We start from the raw sequence: 27,282 nt of genomic DNA on the forward strand, positions 1-27,282 counted from the left end.
GAGCAATTAGAATAATTGATTTTAAGCCCTTTTTAGAATTTTAAATTAACTTCTGACATAAACCTTTCTCATCTGGGTGACTTCTCAGCCTTGAGATTTTTTTGTGGCACACTTTATTCCCTTTGTGTGATTAGAACACTGTAGGATATGTGAGCATGTAGCAGTTTATCTTAGATGTTTTGGGGCCCTTAGAAGAGTACAGAGAAGCATAATATTTTCTAGTATTATAGGTCTGTCTTTTTCCTTGAATGGGTGCATTTGTTTTGGTTTCAGCTGCACTGTATTTGATTTTAGTCCAACTGGTGTTTCATTGGCTCTGGCCTCTGCACAGTTCTGTTTTCCTTAGAACACTCACCTTTAGTGAGTTTAACTTTTCTCTTTGGAGTCCTTAGTTCTCCAGAGACTCTCTGGCTTCTGGTTTATTTTTTGTTGTTTTAGGGTCTGTGCCTTTACCAAATTAGATCTTTCCCCCAATTTAACCTTGCTTTTAAAAATAGAAGGTAATGGGGCGCCTGGGTGGCACAGCGGTTAAGCGTCTGCCTTCAGCTCAGGGCGTGATCCTGGCGTTATGGGATCGAGCCCCACATCAGGCTCCTCCGCTATGAGCCTGCTTCTTCCTCTCCCACTCCCCCTGCTTGTGTTCCCTCTCTCGCTGGCTGTCTCTATCTCTGTCAAATAAATAAATAAAATCTTAAAAAAAAAATAAAAATAGAAGGTAAGAGTAATACTGTCCTCTAATCTTTCTTAACTTCAGTTTAGGTTTGTGAGAGAGAAGTAAGCCTTTTTGATAATGATTTGAGTAGCTGTTTTCCCAAATCACCCAAAAGTGATACTTATGTAATACCTTTCTGGATGCATAAAAGAGAAATTAATTCATTTAATCCAAAGGATGCCTTTGATCATTAGGGCTTAATTCATTTGCAGGACTCCAGTGTAGAAGGACACTAAGGCTTGCTTTGAATATACACCAAACAAATGAAGGGGCAGGATGACTGACATTCTTTCAGTGCCTACATCACAGTAGGGAATGCACAAGGACTTTTAAAAATATTCTCTCATTTAATATGAGATGACTTGAAAAGCTGGCCCACTGAAAATGCTTCTATCAGGCCTGTCCTTATCTTAAAAAAAAAAAAAAAAAAAGAAGGCTTGTGGGAGACCCAGGCTCATTTGAGTGTGTTTGATTCCTCTTGCAGCTGGAATGATAAAACAAAGACCCTAGTAACTTTAATACCCCAGTTATATCAGTGGATAGATCATCTAGACAGAAAATCAATAAAGAGACATCAGCCTAAAATGAACATTAGACCAGATGGACTTAATAGATGCATACAGAACATTCCATCCAAAAGCAACAGAATACAGATTCTTCTCAAGGGCAAGTGGAACATTCTCCAGGATAGATCATATGTTAGACCATAAAACAAGCCTCATATTTAGAAGACTTAAGTCATATCAAGCATCTTTTCACAATGATATGGGACTAGAAATCAGTTACAAAAAGAAAACTGAAATAATCACAAATATGTGGAGATTAAAAAACATAATACTGAACAACCAATGGGTGAACAAAGAAGTCAAAAATATCTTAAGATACACGAAAATGGAAATACAACTTACCAGAATCTATGGGATGCAGCAAAAGCAGTTCTGTGAGGGAAGTTCATAGCAATACAGGCCTAGCTCAAGAACCAAGAGCAATCTCAAGTAAACAATGTAACTTTATGCTTCATGGAACTAGAAAAAGAAGATGAAACAAAGCCCAAAGTTAGTAGAAGGAAGGAAATAACAAAGATTAGAGTGGAAATACATGAAATAGGAATTAAAAGACAATATCAAAAGATCAATGAAACTAAGAACTGGTTCTTTGAAAAGATAAACAAAATTGACAAACTTTTAGGTAGCTGCACCAAGAAAAAAAGAGAGGGCTCAAATAAATAAAACAATAAATGAGAGAGAAGTTACAACTGATACCACAGAAATACAAAGGATTATAAGATTACTGTGAATAATTATATGCCAACAAATTGGACAACCTAGAAAAAATGGATATATTTCTAGAAATATATGATCAATACATTAATGAAAGAAGTTAAAGAATACACACAAATAAATGGAAAGATAGTCCATGCTTATGGATTGGAAGAATTAATATTGTTAAGATGTCCACACTATTCAAAGCAATCCACAGATTGAGTGCAATTCCTATAAAAATCCTGGTGGCATTTTTCACAGAAATAGAACAAACTTTCTTAAAATTTGTATGGAATTAGAAAAGACTCCAAATAGCCAAAGCAATCTTGAGAAAGAAGAGCAAAGCTGGAGACATCACATTTTCTGGTTTCAAACTATATTACAAAGCTATAGTAATCAAAATAGTCTGTTAATTACTGTAGCTTTGTAATATAGTAGATATATGAAAATGTAATTTGGTGCAGCCACTATTGAAAACAGTGCAATATATTATTTTGGATTTCAGAGATTTAGTGCAGTTTCAACATATAATCAAGTGTCATGTAGTTCACCACCTCACATTTTATTTTCAAAAGACAGAGGCTGAAAATTGGATTCCTTCTTCTCTCCAAAAAAGGAAGTTGATGGCAATGTGGATCTATCTTTAGAGCAATCTGTTGGTGCTTCAGCAGAATCTACCCTGTTGGTAAAGTGTAAAGTAGTTGTTTCTTTTTTTTTTTTTTAACTAAATGTCATTCCACTGTCTCCACAATAATAAAAAAATCAAAAACTTTGCTTACTCACAAAACTTCACTTATTAGATTCGACTCATGTATATGATCAACTCTTAATTACTATAGGGCAAATACATTGGGAAATGAAAAGCTCCCTCAAATTGGTTAGTATTGTAATAGTATATTCCTCCAAATTTAGTACAATTTCCACAAAATTCTATGTCAGAGAAGTTTGAATGTTGCAGCCCTAGCTTAAAGGCACATTATTAAAGAATCTCTGCAAAACAATATAACTTCATTGAGTTCCAAATAACTTTAAGATATTAATAGGGTTCTTGCTGCCAATGTGGCCACTTGTCTCTTTCTGTTTAATTAATGCTTCCTATTGAGAATCCATGGAATTCAGGATTATGGAGAAATCCTGATCAGAAAAGGTTTAGGAGGAAGGAAAAGATACTCCTGTGTCTGAGAAATAATAGTTTAGTTTCACTCAGAAAAGTGAAAAATGCACCCAAGTCTCAAGTGCCTATAATTGTGTCTATAATCTCTTGATGGTTTCCAGTTGAAAAATTATTTCCATATTGTATCAAGTTCAAAAGTCCTCAAAACCTTGGCATCTTACTTGATTAATGTTACTCAGCCATAAAAAGGGATGAGATCGTACCATTTGCGACATGGATGGACCTAGAGTGTATTATCTAAGTGAAATCAGTCAGACTGAAAAAGACAAATACCATATGATTTAACTTACATATGGAATCTAAAAAAACAAATGAATAAACAAATAAAAAGCAGAATGACGGCTGCCAGTGGGAAGGTGGGGGGGCTGGGCAAAATGGGTGAAGGGAAGTGGGAGATACAGCTTCCAGTTATGGATGAATCAGTCACAGGAATAAAACATACAGCATAAGTAATATAGTTAATGAAGACTATACTTTCAGGGATCATTTCTATAGTTTGTTACTAGGAATATAGTTAATGATATTGTAGTAGCATTGTATAGTGACAGATAGTAGCTACACTTGTGGTACATGATGTATAAACCTGTAGAATCACTATATTGTACACCTGAAACTAATGTAATATTGTGTGGCAACTATATTCAAATAAAATAATTAAAAACCAAAACATAACAAACAAAACAAAACTCATAGATAGAGAGAACAGAATGGTGGTTGCAGGGGGGGAATGCTGGGGGGGGGGGGGCGAGTGAAATGGGTGAAGGGGGCATCAAAAGTTACAAATTTCCAGCTACAAAGTTAAATAAGTCATGGGTATGTAATGTACAGCATGGTGTCTGTAGTGAATAATATTGTAGTGCATATTTGAAATTTCCAAGAGAGTAAATCTTGAAATCTTTCTTTCCCATCACAAGAGAAAAACTCTTTTTGCTAACTTTGTAAGGTGACAGATGGTAGGTAGCTAGACTTCTTTTGTGGTGATCATTTCACTGTGTATACAAGTATTGGATTATTATGTTGTACACCTGAAACTAATATAATATTTTATGTCAATTATACCTCAATTAAGAAATGAAAAACCAAAAGCCAAAACAAAATTCAGAAACCTTGAGACCATTTAGCTGCCTAATGTAGCAATTGTGTCCATTTGTACTGTTCTTTATCCTTAATAACCTAGAGTTTCTAACTTATTATAGGTGTACAATAAATTCTTTTTAGTAAAAGCATAATGTAATCTAATGATTTTTAATCCCCTTTAAGATAGTTTTATATACTTCCACTTAAAATTTGTAGAGATTTTGAACAGGTTATGAGTCTGGTTATGATCTCACTGATCTTCACTGAAGTGAATAAAGATCCAGAGAATACTGAATGGAGTGTATGTGAGTGGATTTGTTTTGTGAATTTATGAGTGAAAGAGGCAACTATCAACAGGAACACATGTTGTTTGCTCTAGGTCTGTTGTGAGAAACTGGGGTGTCCTTGTTCCCAGGCCTCTGGCTGACTCTGCAGCAGATGAGATGAAGCTGAAATTATAACAGGACATGCTCCCTATCAGGAGCTGTCATGAGTCACTCCTTTCACTGGGAAGAAACTGTTCACAGTAATATGAAGACCTTGATGCAAGAGTGGTCATCACTGGCACTGGAATGCATGAAATAAAGAACTTGGTACCTTTCTAGTCCTGTTTGAATATAATTAGGTTTAGAATGAGATCAGAGATGTTTTTCTACATTATATGTTCTAAGAACAATGTGACTTCAGTGACAGGGACTCTGGTGAAAACCTGAATCATTTAGAAAATGTACTATCGCTTTGACAAGCATAAAAATTTATACAATTATAAATACTACACAGCTGTTTCTAAAAAGTATTAAGTATAATAGTATCGTCCTGATTACCTTTGTTTTTCCCCCAGAATATGGTATCGCATGACATCACTTAAAATTAATTGTGCTTTGTTGAAATCAGTATGCCAACCCTCTTACATTACATACAATGCTATTTTATCATGAATAAATATACCAAACAAGGAAACAAGCATATATTTCGAAAATGAAAGAAAGAAGTTGAAGTGTTGACAGGGGTGAATGGAGGTAGGGGGTGAGAACACAGGAGGCAGAAACACAGGATAATGGTGAAATTCTAAGCCCTTGTGGAAAAAAAAATCTTGAGTTCTCATTCTCCTCATGTTATAGAACTGAGGGTTGAAAGATGTATTACCTAGATTTCAGGAATTAGGGAACCTCTAGCTGATGTCTGGGTGCCATTAGTCAGCATGTCAAGTTATGTTCCCAATATTGTACCAACTTCTCTCTCACTCACCATTCAAATTCCACTATACATCCAATCACTTATACTAAAGCCCAGGAATAATTCTTGTTTTTTTTTTTAAGATTTATTTATTTGAGAGTATGTGTGAGCAGGGGGAGGGACAGAAGGAGAGGGAGAATATCCTTAAGCAGACTCCGTGCTGAGCAGGGAGCCCTGTGCGGGGCTCAATCCCATGACCCTGAGATCATGACATGAGCTGAAATCAAGAGTTGGATGCTTAACTGACTGAGCCACCCAGGCACTCCAGCCTAGGAGTCATTCGTGACTGTGCTTTTCCTCTTACCTTCCATAACCAACCCAAAAGCAATTCCGTAGTTCTATTTCTTTTTTTTATAAAGATTTTGTTTATTTATTTGAGAGAGAGTGAAAGCGAGGGAGATCACAGAGGGAGAGGGAGAAGCAGACTTGCCCCTGAGTAGAGTCCGATGTGGGGCTCAAAATCCCAGGACCCCGAGATCATGACCTGAGCTGAAGGCAGATGCCTAACCAATTGAGTCACCCAGGCACCCTTTTAGTTCTATTTCTAAAATAAACTTTGAAAATATTTACTTGTTTCCTATATCACTACTATTCCTGATCCTGGAACACCATCATCTCTTTTCTGGACAAGTACAAAAGAATTGTGATCTCCTTCCAACCACCCTTTTCCCACTCTTGCCATGCTCCTCTCCTTCCATAGCAGAGCGGTATATGAAAATAGTAAATAAAATCAATCTCTTCTCTGTTAAAAATCCTCTAGTGAGTTCCATATCTCTGAGGATAGAATCCATACCCCTGCAGTGCTGGGGAGAAGCTGGCCCCTCACCCAGTACCACCTGCTCTCAGTAGTCTCCCACCACACTGCCTGCCTATGCCCAACAGGTGCCAAGATGTTTCCTGCCTTAGGGTTTTTGTTCTTGCTACTTCTGCACATGTATTTCTCCTTCTCATTCCATCCCCATCTTGTCATCCTTCCATGTCAGTTCAAATATTCCTCCTTGTGGAGGTCTTCCCTTTCTATTCTTTTGAAAATTGTCCCCATTTGCCATATTGCTTTATTTTTTCATAGCACTTGTTATGATCTATAGCTTATTTATGTGCTATTTCTCTTCCTACCAGAGACAGGAACCTGTGGCTTTTTTTTTTTTTTTTGTATTCCCATTGCCATTTTATAGTAAACACTCCATAAATATTGGTTAATTTAGATGTCCTCCTGTGCCTTTGGGAACCACTGGCTTACCACCTTTCTCTTCCTATGGTTCAGAGAGATCCATGGGCCTATCCCATATTTCGACTTTCATTTAGGTCTTTTCTGCTTCCCATCAAACAAACCTCCTAAAAATTGAGCCATGTAAATAGACCTCTGGTAGGGTAAGGAACAAACCCTCTGGTTGCCATCAGGGTCCAGCCATGACTGAATCCCAGTAGGCACACAGATTGGGCAGAAATGGGCTCTTGATGTATTTGTCCTTAAAGTCAGTGCCAGATATTCATTCTTCATCTCCAAAGTTAAGTGACTTTTTGAAGATATGGTACATAACTTAAAGAGTTCTGAGAAGGAAAACTAAGACTATATTGCCCTTCCTGAAATCAGTTTTAATCAGAGAGAAGTTAGAAGAACTTTGCAGTTTGATTTACATTTCCTTGACTATTAGTGATGTTGAACACCTTTTCATGACTTGTTGGCCATCTGTATTTTTTTTTTTTAGAAAAATATCTGTCCACGTTCTTTGTCCATTTTTTAATTGGGTTGTATGTTTTGTTGCTGTTGAGTTGTGTAAGTTCCTGTTATATTTTGAATATTAGCCTATTACCAGATATGTGGTTTGCAAATACTTTCTCCTATTCCATAGGTAGCCTTTTCATTTTGTTGCTGGTTTCTTTTGCTGTGCAGAAACGTTTTAGTTAAACGTAGTCCCACTTGCTTATTTGTGATTTTGATTCCTTTGCTTATGGTATCAAATCCAAAAAATTATTGGTAAGAACCATGTCAAGGAGTTTACTCTCTATGTTTTCTTCTAGGTGTTTTATGATTTCAGGTCTAATGCTCAAGTCTTGAGTAAATTATTGTGTATGGTATAAGATAGAGGTCCAGTTTGATTCTTTTGCATGTGACTATCCAGTTTTCCCAACACCATTTTTTTGAAGAGACTATCCATTTTCCATTGTATATTCTTGATCCCTTTGTTCTAAATTAATTGACCTATTTCTGGTCTCTCTATTCTGTTTTATTGATCTACGTGTCTGTTCTTATGTCAATACCACACTGTTTTGATTACTATAGCTTTGTAATATAGTTTGAAATCACGAAGTGTGATGCCTCCCGCTTTGTTTTTCTTTCGTAAGATTACTTTGGCTATTTGGGGTCTTTTGTGGTTCCATAAAGATTTTAGGACTGTTGTTTCCATTTCTGTGAAAAATGTCTTCGAAATTTTGACAGGGATTGCATTGATTCTATAGATTGCTTTGGTTAGTAGAGACATTTTAATAATATTAACTCTTCCAATCCATGAGCATGGGATATCTTTCCATTTATTTGCTTCTTCTTTAATTTCTTTCATCAGTGTCTTATAGTTTTAAGTATATAGGTCTTTCTTCTTGTAGTTAAATTTATTCTTATGTATTTTATTTTTCCTGAAGCAGTTGTAAATTGGAATGTTTTCTTATTTCTCCTTCTGTTAGTTCAATGTTGGTGTATAAAAACATGATTAGTTTTTGTATATTGCTTTTGTGTCCTGCAATGTTACTGAATTCATTGATTAGTTCTGAAAGGTTTTTTTGGGGGGCGGTTGTCTTCAGAGTTTTCTATATATAATATCATCTACAAATAGAGACAGAGACAGTTTTACTGCTTTCTTTCCATTTGAATGCATTTTCTTTCTTTTTCTTGCCTAACTGCTCTGCCTAGGACTTCCAGTACTATGTTGAATGAAAATGGCAAGAGTTCGCATCCCTGCTTTGTTCCAGATCTTAGAGGAAAAGCATTTAGCTTTTCATCAGTGGGTATAATATTAGCCATGGGCTTGTTATATGTAATCTTTACTGTGTTGAAGTATGTTCCCTTCATGCCCACTTTGTTAAGAGTGTTTATCATAGGGGCGCCTGGGTGGCACAGCGGTTAAGCGTCTGCCTTCGGCTCAGGGCGTGATCCCGGCGTTGTGGGATTGAGCCCCCACATCAGGCTCCTCCGCTATGAGCCTGCTTCTCCCTCTCCCACTCCCCCTGCTTGTGTTCCCTCTCTTGCTGGCTGTCTCTATCTCTGTCGATTAAATAAATAAAATCTTAAAAAAAAAAAAGAGTGTTTATCATAAATGGATGTTGAATGTTCTCAAATGCTTTTATTCAGCTATTGAGATGATCATATGATTTTTATCCTTCATTTTGTTAATGAACTGCATCATTTAATTGATTTACAGTTGTTGAACCATCCTTACATCCCTGGAATAAATCCCACTTAATCATGGTGTATGTTTTTTTAATGTACTATTCAGTTTGTTTGCTAATATTTTGTTAAGATTTTTTTTATCTGCCTTTCTATCCTCATCTTGTCCCACTCTCACTCTTTTTTTAATTGAAGTATATTTGACATACAGTTTTACATTAGTTTCAGTGTACAACATAGCAATAAGACAGTTCTATATGTTACAATATATTCGGCATGATAAGTGTAGTTACCATCTTATCAGCACACAAACATTATTACAATATTATTGACTGTATTCCCTATGTGGTACTTTTTATCCCCATGAATTATTTATTTCATAACTGGAAGTTTGTACCTTTTAATCCCCTTTACCTATTTTGCCCCTCCCATAGCCCCATCCCCTTTACAACTACCAGTTTTTCCCTGTATTTATGATTCTGTTTCTTTATTTTGTTTTTTAGATTCCACATATGAGTGATATCATATGGTATTTGTCTTTGTCTGACTTATTTCACTTCTCATAATACCCTCTAGGTTTATTTTGCCTGAGAATTATTACATCTATATTCATCAGGGATATTGGTCTACAGTGTTCTTTTCTTGTACATTCCTTGTCTGGCTTTGGTATCAGTGTAATGTTGGCCTCATTAATGAGTTTGGAAGTTTTCTATTTTTTTTTTGGAAGAGATTCAGAGTATTTGTATGAGTTCTTTTAAAAATATTTGGTAGAATTCACTAGTGAAGGCATTGGTCCTGATTTTTCTTGTTGGGAGGTTTTTGACTACTGAGTCAATATCCTTACTAGTAATTGGTCTATTCAGATTTTCTATTTCTTCATGTTTCAGTATTGGTAGGTTGTATCATTTTCAGGATATAGCCATTTCTTCTGGGTTGTCCAATTTGTTGGTGTATATTTGTTTACAGTAGTGTCTTATGATTCTTTGTATTCATGTGGTATTAGTTGTAATGTTTTCACTTTGATTTATAATTTTATTTATTTGAGTCCTTTTTTTCTTGCTTAGTCTAGCTAAACATTTGTCTATGTTATCATTTAAAATTTTTTATGTATCCCATAAACTTTGGTATGTTGTATTTCCAATTCATTTGTTTCAAATATTTTTTTGATCTCTTTTGATTTTTTTGTTGACCCATTAGTTATCAGGAGCATGTTGTTAAACCTCCACGTTTGTGAATTTTCCAGTTTTAGCCTTATAACTGATTGATGGTTTCACACTATTGTGGTTGGAAAAGATGCTTGATATGACTTCAACTTCAAATTTATTGAGACTTGTTTTGTGGTCTAACATATGATCTATTCTGGAGAATGTTCCTTGTGCACTTGAGAATAAGGTGTGTTGGAACTGAATGGAATTGACTGGAATATGGAATATTCTTTCCTTCTTTCTTTCTTTCCTTCCTTCCTTCCTTCCTTCCTTCCTTCCTTCCTTCCTTCCTTCCTCTCTCCCCTCCTTTCTCCCTTTCTCTCCCTTTCTTCCTTCCTTCCTTCCCTCCCTCCCTCCCTCCCTCCTTCCTTCCTTCCTTCCTTCCTTCCTTCCTTCCTTCCTTCCTTCCTTCCGTTCTTTTTTAGAGACAGAGTGTGGGGAGGGCCAGGGGAGAGGGATAGAGAGAATGTCAAGCAGCCTCCATACTCAGCATGAAGCCTGATGCAGTGCTCAATCTCACAACCCTGAGATCATGACCTGAGCCAAGAGTAAGAGCTGGTCACTTAACCAACTGAGCCACCCAGGCACCCGTAGAACAATCTGTTTATGTCTGTTAGGTCATCTGGTCTAACATATAATTTAAGTTTAATGTTTCCTTATTGATTTTCTGCCTGGATGATCTATCCAATGTTGAATGTGGGGTATTAAAGTTTCCTGCTGGGTGGCTCAGTCGGTTGAGTGTCTGCCTTCGGCTTGGTCATGATCCCAGAGTCCTGGTATTGAGTCCCATATAGGGCTCCCTGCTCAGTGGGGAGTCTGTTTCTCCCTCTCCCTCTGCCCCTCCCTCCACTCATGCTGTCTCTCTCTTTCTCTCTCTCTCTCATTCTCCCTCTCAAATAAAATCTTTTTAAAAAAGTTCGTTGCTGTTATTGTATTGTTGTTTCCCTTCAGATCTTTTAATATTTGCTTTATATATTTAGGAACTCCTATTTTGCATGCATAAATATATATATATATATTTATATATATATATATGAATGTTATATCCTCTTGATGAATTGACTCCTTTTTTGTTATATAATGACTTCCTTTATCTCTTGTTACATTCTTTGGCTTAGAGTCTATTTTGTCTGGTATCAGTATAGCTACCCCTGAATTCTTCTGATTCCCATTTGCATGGAATGTCTTTTTCTATACCTTCACTTTTAGTCTATGTGTGTTCTTACAATTAAAGTGATTCTCTTGTACATAGCATATAGTCGTTTTTTATCCATTTAGGGACTTGTGTCTTTTGATTGAAGAATTTGGTCCGTTTACATTTGAAGTCATTATCAATAAGTATGGACTTACTATTCCATTTTGTTTGTTGTTTTCTAGCTGTTTTATAATTCTTTGTTCCTTTTTTCATCTCTTGTTCTCTTCTGTGATTCCATGGTTTTCTTTTCTTTTTCTTTTTTTCTATAGTGGTGTGGTTTGATTCCTTTCTCTTTTGTGTATCTACTGTATTTTTTTGCTTTGTGTTTACCATGAGCCTTATATAAAACATCTTATATTTATAGCTCTCTATTTTAAACTAATAATTTAATTTCAAATGTACATAAAAACTCTGTTTTTGCACTGCCCCCACGCGTATTTTATGTTATTGATGTTACAGTTTACATTTCTTACACTGTGTATTCATTAATGAATCATTATAACTATTTTCAATACTGGTATCTTTTAACATTTATACTAAAATTATAAATGATTTACTGCCATTTTAATATTACAATATTCTAATTTTAACTATGTATGTTTACCTTTACTGCTGAGTTTTAGCCTTCCATATTTTCCTGTTACTATTTAATATCCTTCAAATACAGATTTGTTTTTTTATTTGTATTTTCATTTTGATAGTATTCTGAGAAAATTCACTTGAGCATATTTTGGATCCCCTGGAAACCCACTTTATCACAGAGTGCTGTAGTGACCTTTCAGTGCCCTCATTTGCATTTGCGTTTGTGATTAATTCACACCAAATGGAAGCCAAATGATGTTAGTTTCCCTACTGTAGAAGAAGAGGTTTGGCAGTAGTTTAAAGGGAGTTGTATTCCTCAACCTTTGTTTCCAAATATTTGTTGCCTACATTAGTCCTTTGAGATAAACTATCCCAGACCCTGACTTTCTTGGGGTCTCAGTGGCGGTACTGAGGGGTCTTTGGAAAAGTGCATCGGGGAAATAGAGGGAAAATTCTGCCCTCCCCCCCTTCATTCCCCATGTCCCTGCCTTGTCTTCAACAAAACAGCTCTTCTTTTCTGTTTTGTACATCAGTCTCCTTTGTAATAAGCTTGGTGACCAATGGGTTCATTATCTCAAAACAAGTTTTTAACTACTGGCCTAGATCACTACAGTTATAGATTAGAATTTAAAATATTATAAAAATGTGTAATAAAAACAATTGGCTAAAATTTGACTATAGCCTTATTTTCTGAAGCAAAATATGAGAAACTGGCTCAAACTCAGAACCATAGTTATAAGCAAGTTTCCACCTAAAGCAAAGCAAAACACATTTCTGTTATAGTACATGGAGTATTGCAGTGGGATAGTTTATTTCTCTCATGTTACAGAGAATGTTGTCAAAGACTCCAGGGTCCCACAGTGATTCAGAGGCAGAGCCAAGACTAGAACCCAACCGCCTGATTCATGTTCCAGCATGCTTTCCATTAATCTGCATCTTCCTTACACCCTTTCATCTCAAAATTATCTTGCTGAAGAAGACTTAAAGTTTCTGGAGGAAAAATACATTTTTTTTCTGGAGAGTTTCAAGGCATCTCTGATAAGAAACAAAATGTCTTAGGGCGCCTGGGTATCTCAGTTGGTTAATGGACCAACTCTTGATTTTGGCCCAGGCCATGATCTCAGGGTTGTGAGATCAAGCCCTACACTGGGCTCCGTGCTCAGCGGGGAGTCTGCTTGAAATTCTCTCCCTCTTCCTATCCCCTTGACTGGCCCTCCTGCACACACAGTTTCTCTCTCTCTCTCAAATAAATAAATAAATCTTTTAAAAAGAAACAAAGTATCTTTTGAATCAGAGTAGACACATTTGCAAATCTCTAAATATTAGTTTTCTTTTGTTTGGTCACAGCTTATTCTTTAATGCTCTTTCTTCTTTTTGCCGAAGCAAATGCCTTGGGTATAAGTAAGGCTTTTAAAACATTTTATGTTCCTTCATGAGATCCTTTGGTGTTAATACGTACCCCTTATGTGACAGGTACAGTTCCAAAGAAATCCCTATATAATTTTGCCATGTCTGGAGACTGACTTGCTTGCTGTCTTCATAATGTTTCCAAAGCTCTAATCTGAAATACACTGATATCTTTATTTGGTACGTACAGTCCTCTGGCCTTGCTTCTTGTAGCATGTTCTCTTTCATCCACTTGTCTAGAAAAGTTATTATGGAGTCCAGTTGGTGTGCTTCAGGCTTTCTCATAAAACTCATATTTTGGAGTTATACTCTGACTGGGACAACTTTTCTTTCCATTTGCAAGATCAGGGATATCTAGGTTGGCTAGAAAAACAGTTTTATTTTTATTTGTTCTTTCACTTCACAAAAACTCTGGAAATTCTTCCTTTTTATAGTCTTTCCAATTTAAGATTAGCTATTTCTGTATCAAAAATTTTCATCATTTACTTTACTTCTAATTGCCTTGTTCTGTCCCTCTTCCCCCCCCCCCCCCCGTCCTTAAGAACATTCATTGACATTGCTTTGTGTCAAACAGTATATGCTTTTAACTATGACCACATGTTTACTGGTTAGGTTGAGTAGCTTCAGATACATCTTTCATCTGTGTTGCTGAGTGAAGCTTTGACTATTGAATATAGAAGAAACAGAGCCATTTATAAATGTTCTGCTAGGTTTTTTTCTTTTCTGGCTTTTTCTTTCTAGAGTTGCCTATTTGGGTTTATATCTATTTATTATATCTTCCAACTCTTGCTGACTAGAGTTCCGGTTTCAGACATCACCCATGGTTATTGATGTTACCTGAACTGAAATTATTGTTTTTGGTTCTCCTGTGTATGATTTGATACTCATATACACTGGACTTCATTTCATTTTCAAAAATGCTGTTTCTCTGAATTGTTACAGTCAATTTGCAACCTTTCCCTAACTTCTAGAAAGTTAACAATTGCACCCACATCGAGGCAAATACAGACTTACTGCGCTCATGTCTCTCATGTAGGTCACTGATAAAAATAAATAACTTGGTGAATTTTCTCTTGATGCAGAAAGTAGGTTACTGTGATCCCATGGAGAATATCTTCTCATTTTACCGTGTTACAGTGTTGCTTCTAGACAGTGATCACGTGAGTCCTTTCTGAAAATCTGGCATTCATTTTTTTTTTCTGAACACAGTACAGCTAAGTACAACATATGGCAATCATGTTTAAAGTTCTATTTTACTTTATTTTAGTATATGTATATATGAGGAGTCACAAGAGATTAAATCTAAAGCTACATTTCACTGTCCTGTGCTAACTCATAACAGCCAGGGGTGCTGTCTTCCAAAAATACTTTCATGCTGTATGTATTATTCTGAAATTTTCTTTTACCATTTAAAATTACATCATAGCATCTCTCTGGTTAATAGGTATATGTCATATTCTTTACTAGTTGCATAATATTCTACAGTATGGATATACTATAATTTATTTAATCATTACCCTATTGATGGACATTAAGGTTGTTTCTAATTTTTCACCACTAAAAATATTGTTTTACAATATTACAGTTTTATAATGAGAACTCTTATGAATATATCTTTTCAATCTGGTTCTTTTATTGCTGTAGGATAGATTCCCCAAAGTATAATTGATGGGTTATATGCATTTCTTATTGCAATGGATATTGCCACATTACTTTGCAAGAGATTTTAGCAATTCACGCTTCCATCAGCAATATGTCCAGTTTCCTGCATCCTTGTAAACACTGGATTTTTTACTTTTTAAAATGTAGGTTAAACTGATGTTTAAAAAAGAGTACCATGTTTTAATTTCTATTCCTTTTGTTCAGTGAAAAGGTCAATGCCTTTTGGGTGGGGGGGTTGTTTAAGTTTTATGGTCATTTGGGTTTCCTCTCCTGAGATTATCCTGCTCATAGCCTTTGCTTCTTCTTATTTTGAGTTGTTTTCTTCTTTTCAATTTGTAGTTCTTTATATTTTAGAACTAGAGATCTTATATTTGTATTTTTTAAATAAATTTTTAATTTTAGAACAGCTTTAGATTTGCAGAACAATTGCGAAGATAGTACAGAAATTTCCCATATTACCCTCATCCTTCCTGCCCCATTTCCCTTGTTATTAACATTTTACATTAGGATTGTAGATTTGTCACAATTAATGAACCCACACTGATACCTTGTTATTAACTAAAGCCCATATTTTATTCAGATATGCTTAGTTATTTTTTCTAATGTCCTTTTTCTATTCCAGGATACCATCCAGGATACCACATTACATTTAGTTGTCATGTCTCTTTAAGCTCCTCTGTGCTGTGAAAGTTTCTCAGACTTTCCTAGTTCTCGATGACCTTGACAGTTTTGAGGAGCACTGTTTAGGTATTTTGTAGAATGCCCCTCATTTAGCTTGTCTCTTTTTCTCATGATTACTTGGAGTTAATGCTATTTGGGAAGAAGATAACAGAGGTAAAGTGCCATTTTTTTCAAGATTTTATTTAAATCCCTGTTAGTTAACAGAGTGTAATATTAGTTTCAGGTGTAGAGTTTAGTGATTCATCACTTACATACAATACCCGGGATTTATCACAGCAAGTGCCTTCCTTAATCCCCATCCCCTATTTCACCCATCCTCCCACCCACCTCCTCTGTGGTAACCATCAGTTTGTTCTCCATAGTTAATCAAGTCCCATGTTCATTGCATCGTTTCACAGGTACATTCCAGCAACATGACTTGTTATTGATGATCACCTTAATCACTTGGCTGCAGTAGTGTTGTGTTTCTCCACTATCAAGTTACTCTCCCCTTGCCACCCCCATTTTTCATATGACTGTAATAGGGAAAGAAGTAACTGTGTGCAGCCCAAACATTCAAGGAGTGGAGAATTATGCTCCACCTCTTTTGAGGGTGCAGTATCTATGTACATTATTTGTAATTCTGCAAGAAGCATTTATCTCTTTCCTTCCATTTATTTATTTACTTATTCATATTCCTGTCATTGTGCTTTTTAAATTTTTTTTTATTTTTAGTACTTATTTACTGGTGCTATAAGATGTTCCAGACTCATCTGGTATATTTTCCTGCCCCAGTGCTAGAATCAGCCACTTCTGTAAGGTACCCTGGTTCCTTTTACAGGACAATAATTTTAGAAAATAACATCTGGGCATTAGGTATGCTGTTGCTGAGAGAGCAAGGAAATGTATGTGTATAGAGGTATAGGAATAGTTTTTTCTATATGTAACCATCTGTATCTATATTATACTAAACCTAAGTTCATACTGATGTTTCCAATTCTAGTCCATTACCACATGGTTCATTCTAGTTTCCTCCTCTTGTTTATTTGTAACCTCCCATTCCAACAATGAGAAACCTGGCTCCCACCAACTGCCATACATTTTAAAATTTTTACCATTATATATTGTGGTATCAGAATTATTAACATATACTTGCCCCAGGGGAGAGAACTTTACCAGAATGAGCTTAGTACTTATACCAGTTTTGTTTGTTTTGTTTCGTTTTGCCTTTAGTTTTATAGAATCTACCCATTTCCAGTTATTTAGGTCAGCACCTTCGCCTGTTTCCTTCTGTTGTTCCAGATATTTGTAATTTGGTTAGATTGCTTTGTTACATTCTCTATTCCATCCTAAGATCTCTGACCTCCTAAATAATGCTTTTAAAATTTGTGTACATTGAGGTTCACTCTGCTATAAAAGGCTATGGGTTTTGACAAATTCGTAGTGTCATGTGTCCACCATTACAGTAACATATAGAATAGATTTAATGCCTAAAAATATCCTGGTCCTTATTCAACCCTTATTAACCCTTTCTCCCTCTATAACCACTGATCTTTTTACCATCTCACTAGTGTTTTATTTAACAGAATGTGACAGAATTGGAATATAATTGGATACTGAACACAGCCCTATCAGACTAATTTCTTTCATTTTGCAATATGTCGTTAGGATTGATACATGTAGTTTTATAGTTTTAGTTTTAGTTTTGTAGATAATATCTTTTTAAAATCACTTCATATTTCATTATATGGATGCACAGTAGTTTACTTATCCATGCACTTGGAGAATTTCTTGGTGACTTTGAGTTTTTGGTAATTATGAATACAGCTGTATAAACATTAAGGTGCAGGGTTTTATGTGAATATAAGTTTCCATTTGGGTAAATACCTAGGAGTACAGTTATTGGATCATATGGTAAAACTAGATTTAGCTTTGTAAGAAGTTGCCAAAATGTCTTCCAAAGTAGCTGTAACCACTACTGAATGAGAATTCGTGTTGTTTTGCATCCTTGTCAGCAAGTGGTATTGTCTGTTTTGGATTTTTCTTTAACGTTACTAGCAGCTTTATTCATAACTGCCCACATGTGGAAGCACCTGAGATGTCCTTCAATAGGTACAGAGATACAAAAGATGGGGTGCGTTCAGGCAATGGAATGTTATTTAGCAATAAAAAGAAATGAGCTGTCAAGCTATGAGGAGACATGGTGAGGAATCTTAAATGCAATATTACTATCTGAAACTATATACAAAAGTTACATACCATATGGTTCCAATTATTTTGTCTGAAGAAGACAAAACGATAGAGAATGAAGAAAGATCAACGGGTTGCCAAGGGTTAGGGTGAAGAAAGGAAAGAACCCAGGTGTTTGTCATCCCAGGATTCCCCTGCTAGCTTCTGGTAGAACTCTGAGATCCAATGAGACCTGGCTTCCTTTGAAAAAAATGGATGTGGCATCAGTGCCTTTGGTTTGATTCCATCGTTTTTGAGCTGCCCCTCACATTCAGCTCAAGTTTTTTGGATTTTAACCATTCTGATAGAATGGTTAAATGCAGAGGCATCTCATTTTTGTGTTAACTTGCAATTCCCTAATGACAAAGGATGTTGAGTATATTTACTACATTTATTTGCCATCTTTGGTGAGGTGTCTTTTCAAAATTGTCCATTTTTCAGCTTGTCTGATTGCACTAGTTAGGACTTTTAGTACACTGATGACTAGAAGTGGTGAAAGGGTGCATTCTCATCATATTCTGGATTTAAGGGAGAGAAAATCCATTTTCTTTCCAGTAAGTATGATGTTAGTTGTAGGTATTTTGTAGAGGTTATTTATCAGTTTGAGGAATTTCCCTTCTATTTCTAGTTTTCTGCTTGTCATGGATTTTGCAAATATCCCCATTCTTTAATTTGTCTTTACATTTTGTTCTCTCTCTTTTCATATACATTTTACACTTGTTTCCCAACATTTTCATATATGAAGTCTCAGATAGACCTTGAGCTTCTTTGTTTCACTTGCTTCTTCCATTCTTCCTTTATTTTTCCCTCTAATGTGTAAGACTTCTACATGGTCAAGCTTATTGATTTAGGATTTTTCTGGGCTCAATTTCCAGAGATTACCACTTCCTAGTTTTTTGAACTTGGAAAAGTTTTTTTACCTCTCTGAGTTTCAATTTCCTTCTCTGAAAAAGTTGGTGTATTATTCCTTCCTCATATTTGCAAGTGCTGAACAAGTGGATGCTACTATCTTTTTCTTTTATGGAAAAAGTTACTATTACTATATTTTTTCATTCTGGAAAGCATTAGCATCACACTCTCCAGCTGTGTGACATATCTGAGGAACAAAAGTGACCAGAATATAGTTTCATTTATGCAACTGTTTTCCTCTGTGAGCAGAGAAATATCTTGGTCATATTTTTGGTCCAGCCATGTTATATCACTGTTATAAATAAGTAATCTCTTTTTAATGATTAGCTTTGACCTGAATAATAAAAGTGGTGTTAATTTTTGTTGCAGGGAAACTTGATGGAGACAAACTTTCACACACATAAATGAAATGTTGTGTATATAACCTAGAAATTTGAGTGCTTAAATGTTTTATAGTAACTATAAGTCAATGCAAGGAACGTTATTAAGTTACTAGTACATAAAATTCTTAGTATACTATTATTTCATTATGGAATTTAAATGGGATTTGTATGTCCTACACATACAGTTGGTAGGGGTCAGAAGTTGATGACTTCTGTCCTTTGTCACAGTAGTTATTTTGTATTTCTCAGATTTACATCACAAATTAGGAACAACTTGGCTAGAAATAGCTAAAGTTCTGCTGGGAAGAAGATTTAACTGGGAATATGCTGTTGGAATTTCTGAATTGAAGAAGTATGATTGTTGAAAGCATACCAAATGTTTGAAAAGTAGTATTTGCCAACCATACAAAACCAGCATTAGTCATGGGCAAGAAGTTGAGCTGTTGGTGTGATAGGAGCCCATTGTTCCCCTTGCTTTAAATTGCTTATCCTTTTTTGATTTTTCAAGACATGAAATAGTAATCATATTTTCCATTATTTAGCTCACAGAATGTTAGGTCAGAATAGGATAATGTGGGCCTAAGATTCGTCATTTGTTTTCCATTACTTACAGGCTGAAATCCAAATTCCTTAGCAATATCACAGTGGTTGAAAACATAGGTTTTGGAATTAGATAGAGGTTGTGAGCCCAGATTCTGACTTTGCCACATACGGCCATGTTCTTGAGCACGTTGCTTGAACATTCTAAACTTTAGTTTCCTCATCTATGATAATAATAGTCCCTTCCTCATAAAGGATGGAATGAGAGTTAAACTGGGTAATGTATGCACAGTACAAGCACAGGGTTTGGTGCATTTTATGTGTTCAGTACACAGTAGCTGCTGGTAATCATAGCACCATGACATATAAGGCCTTTGCTAGATGGTCTTTTCAACTTCATTTACCATCATTAACCCTTTAAATTCACCCCATTTATCCTGAATACACTCCTCTATTACAACATACCTTCCTGACTTTTCTCCACTGTGTCTTTTAAGAAAATTATGTAGACTTAAACTAATAGTGGGATAATCAGGGCCGTGTGCAGGGCAGGCTCCAGAGGGAAGTCCTGAGACAAAGGCAGCATGGCCTCCACTGCCAACCTCAGCAGCCCCATCAGCCTAGTCCACCTCACTTACCTCACTTGCCTGGCCACAGCCATCTGAGGGACTTTGAATTTGTCAGGGATTTCCCTCAGCAGACTCTGCATGGAGAAAGGACCACCGTTTGGCCTGGTGGCTGTCTTACAAAAAATCCCAATGGCGGGATGAACCTCATGAACTGGGATTGCACCATTCTGGGCAAGAAAGGGACTCTGTGGGAAGGAAGCTGGTTTAAACTACGGATGCTTTTCAGACACCACTAATGATCCTCACCCCCCAAATGCAAATTTGAACCACCACTATTTCACCCAAATGTGTATCCTTTGGGCACAGTGTGCCTGTCCATCCTTGAGGAGGACAAAGACTGGAGGCCAGCCATCACGATTAAGCAGATCTTGTTAGGAATACAGGAACTTCTAAATGAACCAAGTATCCAGGACCTAGCCCAAGCAGAGGCCCACACAGTTTATTGCCAAAACAGAGTGGACTGCAAGAAGAGGGTTCAAGCACAAGCCAAGAAACTCACACCTTTGTAAGCAGCGACCGTGTGGTGCCATAAGAAGGAAGGGATTGGTTTGGCAAGAACTTGTTTACATCATTTTTGCAAATCTAATGTTGCTCTGTTACAATTACTAGTCACCTGGGGAGGGTTGGGCCAGCTCTCTTTACTATCTCCACCACTGAGATGCAGTCCTCCACTCACTGGGTGGCCCAGTTTTTCATACAGGGTCTCTTCCTTCAGTCTCTTGTATTTTTGATTGTTATGTAAAACTTGCTTTTATTTTAATATTGATGTCATTTCAACTGCTGTAAAATTATAAACTTTCATACTTTAGTGAGCCCCAAGGAGCTTGTTTCCTTTCCTCACAGATTCAGGCTTGCTTCACAATGTTTAGAGAGAGCTACACTCAGCCTCCAGCCAGCCTCCCTCCCACCTCGTTCTCCTCGGAACCTGGGTTGTGTTGCTTATGAGCCTCAGATCTAAATTCCAGTGATGTCTCCTTACCACATCGCTTCCTTTGTGTTTATATGGTGTTTTGTCTGTGTTGGCCTTTAGAGTAAATGAACTGTTTATACAAAAAAATAAGCTAATACTGGGATAATCATAAATACATAAGAATTGATCAGATAAGTGTATATTCAGTATATTAAAAATAAAGTGTAGGACAATCCCTGTGTATATAAGACATCTTGAACCAGTGGTCATTGAGCCAAACTAAGTATAGACCTGTTTTGTTTGGTCTCTTGATGTTAAAATAAATCAGAGAATTTATAATAAAAATTTGAATTTCTGGCTTCTCTTGAAAACATTGAAGATGTAGCAACTGAACCTCCATTGCTGCACAGAAATGGTTGGGGTTTTTCAATTAGACCCACTCTCCATTCAAATAATATAGATGTATCACAATAGCATCTATGTGGTCACCAGTATAGAGTTCATCTTTTTCTCCAGAAAAGGTGATTTGATTAATGCAAAATAGGAAGAGTACTGCTCTTTACCCATTCCCAGGTAGGTAGAGTATAAACTGATCTACCTGAAGAAGCAACAGCAGCCACCCACCCACCTCCCAAAGTGCCTAACCAAATGTTCTTAAAAATGTTTGATCTTGGCAAAGCTTGTATCACTATAGCTATGTATAGTCTTGCTGATTTTGGTATTGGTGATTTGTTCTGTGCCCTCCTGAGAAGCCCTACAGTTTGTGCAGGTGAATTGGAGTTATTAATGGAGATGGTGGCTTGTATTAGATGAGTCCTATTCTCTTACAGCCCCATGACTCTGGTGCATGTGGTTTTGGCCACATTGTGGCAGGGCCAGGGGGCCATGTGTACTCATGTTAGAAGACTCTATAGAAGAGTATTTGACACGGGCATCAGGCCAGTTTATAAGCTGAGTTTTTTCTGGGGGGAGGATGTACCTTCAAATTTTAACCACTTGAATAATTAAATGTTTGTCCCCTCTGTGACTACAGGTACATCTCATAAATTCCCATGCTTAGGAGAATATTCACAAAAAACAAAGGGAAATGATTTAGCAATAATCTAGTTAATTTGGTCAATGTAAACACCCCAATTGGCTATATCATATTATGTTTTGAAACTTGAATTGTGCACTTTTTATTGTTTACACTGACTAAATTGGGCATAAAATTGCCAGATCAGTTTACTCCATGTTTTACAGATACAGCATAAAAGCCAGATTAAGCAGAGATAGTATTTTTCTCTGAGCAGAGTGTGGGAATTTGAGTTTCTTATCAGACTTTGAAAACTGTGAATGTTAAATTATACTAGGATGGTACTTCCTGTTTTTACTTGTCATTGAATTTATTTTCTTCTTTGGAAGCCCAAAATGAGCTTTTGACCACATATCCTTTAATGCACTGACGTGGGAAGAGATGTGGTAGAGTTGCAGCCAGGAAAAGATTAAAAATTGACTCAAGAAAATTTTGTATCGTTCAGTTCAAGTACAGGAACTAACATGACTTGTCTGAGATTTGGCAACGTCTCATCCCTCTTTCAAAATGAAGCACATCGGAAACACCTTCACGAGGGACGTACTAATTGGCTCTTGCTTCTTGCTAGTTACTGTGTTATTACCTACTGCAATCCAATCAGACATCCAAAAGGAGATCTATTTCTAAGAGTGTGATTCAGTTGGATTAAGTACAGACCCTGAAGTTTGACACGCTGGTGCCACTGACGTACTTGTCAGCGGAGAATGTCAGTCAACATTACAGTGTCTGAGTTTCCATAAAAGACATATTGTGATTTGCCCCACATCCAAATAAAGATATTATCATGACTTAAAGGTAAATTGCTGTAAATGAAAATAATTCAATTCAATGCATACCATAGGAAATAATTGGATGTATAGATAGGCAATATGTGTTAGAGAAAAACAGAGTGACTTCATTTTCATCCTTGTAGTCCTAGGGCAGGTAGAGTGCCTAGTATCAGCTGCCTGCTCAATGGGTGACTACTGAATGGATGAATCTGTCCATCAACAGTGGTGCTTTGGTAACAACTTACTCTAACAAGATTAAGTTACTTAATCTCTGCAGACCTCAGACTTTTCTATCCATGAAATGATTTCGACTAGCTAGTAAGAAACATTTTCTTGCAGGTCCACAATTTGACTCTATGATTGTATGTATTGTAAAATGTGGCAAATATATATAACCTGAAGTGTTTGGGGCCTTGGTTTGGATACTGTACGAAAACAGAAAGATTTTGAGTTTGACTTATTGAAAGATTATTTTTAAATTTTTACTTATTGGTGAATTTAAACTCATTTGTATTTCTGAAAGTATTAGGAAAATATTAGGTGATAAAACATACCAGGGGCTGTTTATATACATATACTTGATAGGATGGCCTTTGAGGATTAGAGTAAGAAAATGAGCAATGACTTAAATAATATGCTTATATAAAATTAAATAATGAAAATAAAACATAAATCGGTGTTTTAATGACCAGCAAACATCAACCATGACTGTTAGCATATGAACTACTGTCCCAAGTGAAAATTTGGGCCTTCTAGTGGAAATTTTGATGTTTGAGAATTACCATGAAGAATTTTGGTGTATTAAAAGTTCCAGGTAGAGAGAGGCTTCTATAGATACAGAATTGACTTCCTCTTAATTCCAGGTAGCCCCTCTTATTATGACATGGCTACCAATTCCTTTCTCTTAAAGGTGTGAGGGACTGGCCAGGAAGGAGTGTGAGACCTTCACTTTCTTTCGGTCCTTTTAAGGTGCTGAAAGCTTGTTGCTCCTCTGCCTAGGCCTGACTTGTCTTGAGGAGCTCAAAGCTGCAGGGCCTGTTTAGCTGCTGCTCTTTACGTGTGCTGACCAAGGTTTATATCCCAATTGCTTATGTATCAGAACTCTGAAGTTGAGAAAGCACCTTTGAAAAATTCAGTGATGTCTGCTCCTGGAGGGATTTATATTTGAAATGTTTTCCTATCATGCCTTCCTCTTCAATTTGTTCTCTTTTGTTTCTTCCTTTGCTGTGACTCTCATTCATTTATTCATGCATAAAAACATACAGGATATTTTCTATATGCCAAACACTGTGTTGGATCATAAGGATAGAGAACTAAAGATATGCTGCTTACTGTATAAGAGCTTACTGCCCAGCATCATTTTTTTTTTTTTTTGGTGCAATTTCTTTGTAAGATTGGTCCTTTGCTACTTAGAGCCTCTGGGAATGTACTTATACTTTGAATGTTTAGTTTTTGACTCTTAGCTTTAAATAATTCATTCCTAAATTCTGTCAGGTGTCTATAAAAGTCAACCAGTTGAAGCTGTTTTTAGCCATCAGTTGGTAGATATGAACACTTAATATTAGGTTTTTTTCGTTTTGCAAGTGTCTCTTTCAACAAGAAACTCAAAAGTAGGATTTTTGCAGCTTTACCCTTTCTGGTAACCAGGTTCTAATCTTATGTGATTACTACATTTGGGGGTGAATGTGGAAAGGAAATTTTTATTTAAGTTACAAAGTCTGACTTCTCCCCCAACTAAACTTTATTGAAATCCTCTGATGAGGCTATAAACTTACTGCTTCTATTTCCTTTTCTTTCTCCTTCATAGTTACACATATGGGAGACAAAAGCCTCAGATCTCCGTTTGAAACCTCTTGGGTAGTTAGTAGAGAAATTATTGCAAGCTTTCAGAATTGAGGATGAAGAAACTACGTATGGCTATTATTATAACTAAGCCAAAAGAGAAGGAAATATTAGGAGGAGCCAAGGAGTCGGTTTATTTGAGACAAAGAATTTTGGTTAAACAGATCCTATTGAAATTTGACTTTGATCATACTTTTCAAAAACATTGAAAGTGAATATTTTGATTCCTTATTGCTGCATAACTTTTCTCTTCCCCCAAACTTGGTGGATTAAAACAACAATGATTTTATTATATCTCCTCATTCTCTGGGCTGATTGAGTTCAGCTGAGTCCTTCTGCTTCACGTGAAGTCACTTGGGGATGCAGCCATCTTGGAACTTACCTGGGCCAGAGCCTCAAGATGGCCAGTGGTAGTGGACCACTGATGCTGGCCATCCTCAGTTAACTCAGCAGGGACTGTCTCCATGGGGTCTTGATTCTCCTTAAGGCCTCCTATGCTTCTTCCTGTGGCTGCTTAGGCTTCCCTGTAGCATGGCTGCTGGATTTCAAGAGGCAGGAAGTAGAAGCTGCCAGTCGCCTTAAAGTCTAGCCTAAAGTTGCACAGCTTCACTTCCCTTACATTCTATTGGTCAGAGCAGTCACAGGCCCAGTTTATATTCAAGGGAGTGAAGAAATAAGACCACTTTGCAATGGAGGCAGCCACAAAGATTTTACAGTTATCTTTAATCTACTATAGTAAATCTGTTTATAGCTAATCAATATAAAAGCTGATGTTTGAAAAAAAGAGAGGGACATAAAAAAGCCTAGGAAGTTCAGCATTAGGTATCTCCTGAATGCATATTTTATAAAGGGGAAAATTAGCTGCGTGATAATCACATTCAGGCAGACTCAGGGAAAGGTTAACTTAGACCACTGGTTCTCAAACTTAAGTGTTCATCAGAATTATTAGGAGGGTGTGTTAAAACCAGATTGCTGGGCTGCACCCCTAGAGGTCCTGATTAAATGGGCTTAGGGCAGGGCCTGGGGATTAGCATTTCTAAGAAATTCCCAGATGATACTGATGCTAGTGGTCTTGGGAACCACACTTTGAGAACCAGTGCCTTAGACTAGGTGGGGCCAGAAAGAGTGAGAAGAAAAAGAAAAAAAGAAGGACATATATTGTTTTTCCTCTAATGGTGTTTTTTAAAAGCCTAGTGTCAGTAGTATAAATTTAAGTTTCAGGCCATCATGAACATGTTAACATAGGGCCTTTATGTTTATCAGGGTTATTAATCCTAGTGCTGCAATATCAACCCTGAAATCCCATTAGCTTAACATAACAAAAGTTTATTCTTACTTATGTAAAGCACAGTGTGAGTCAGTAGCATTCCTCTGTATGTGCTACAGCATCTGGAACATGTGGTCCTCATTGTTGCTGAGGCAGGGGAGGGAGAAGAGAGAAATAAACAAGGCACACCAGCTCTTAACTGCCCCAACCTAGAAGTGACACAGGTTACCTCTTCTCAGAGTCCATCGGTCTGAACATGCACCCATTGGTGCATGACCTCAACCTAAGTACAAAGGAAGCTGGGAAATGTGGGGGGGGGGGACATAAGTAGGAAGCCCTAACTATCTCTGCTATAGTACCCAACTAACTTCAGGGTCCCATATTCTGTGATTAGGCAGAGCTGGAAGAAGAAAGAATCCCATGAGCCCTCAAACCCATATGTATACCTCAGCTTGTAATTATTCAAATACTATTATTACTTCCAAAATATATATTTTCTTCTATGAGTAATTTTTTTTTTTAGTCCTAATTTTCTGGGTGGCATTAAACAGAGTGCCTAATGACATCGCTATCTCAAAAGAAAAATCTGCTGTGAAAACTTTTTCATCTGTTACAAATAATTTGGTAAACTCTTGTTATCAAGCCATTTTGGTTGTTCTGTTAAGGATTGGTTAAGTAAGAGGTGCCTGGGTAGCTCAGTTGGTTAACCATCTACCTTTGATTCAGGTCATGATCCCAGGGTCCTGGGATTGAGCCCCACATTGGGCTCCCCACTTGGTGGAGAGCCTGCTTCTCCCTCTCCTTCTGCCTGCCATTCCCCCGGCTTGTGCTCTCTCTTTCTCTCTCTTTCTCTGTGTCAAATAAATAAATAAAATACTTTTTAAAAAGGATTGATTAAATAAGACACCGTCTCTTTTTCTTTGCTGATTTTGCCAAGCACAGAATTCTTTAGGTAATTGTTAAAGTGATTATTTAAGCTGCTGGAGACTAGACAGCTTGTGTCCATTGGCAAAGGGTAGTATCAGGACTTTGAAGATCGTCTTGTGGGCATTTTTGAAAATAAAGGAATGAAATTTATTTTTATCCTATCCATACAAGTCCCACTGATAGCTAAGTGATAGATAGATAATATGGTACAGAATATTGTCAGTGAGAAACAAAGCACAATTTAGGT

At 36.6% G+C, this 27,282-nt stretch overlaps 2 pseudogenes; both read left to right on the top strand.

Moving 5' to 3' along the window:
* LOC113254968 (SUMO-conjugating enzyme UBC9-B-like) overlaps positions 1-20,952 on the top strand; it is an 89,979-nt pseudogene extending 69,027 nt beyond the window's left edge.
* On the top strand, positions 3,613-3,686 carry LOC113255386 (small nucleolar RNA U3; annotated as a pseudogene).
* Positions 20,953-27,282: the final 6,330 nt, after the last annotated feature.

The sequence above is a fragment of the Ursus arctos genome, unplaced genomic scaffold (genome assembly GCF_023065955.2).
Source record: "Ursus arctos isolate Adak ecotype North America unplaced genomic scaffold, UrsArc2.0 scaffold_5, whole genome shotgun sequence".
NCBI classification, from domain to species: Eukaryota; Metazoa; Chordata; class Mammalia; order Carnivora; family Ursidae; genus Ursus; species Ursus arctos.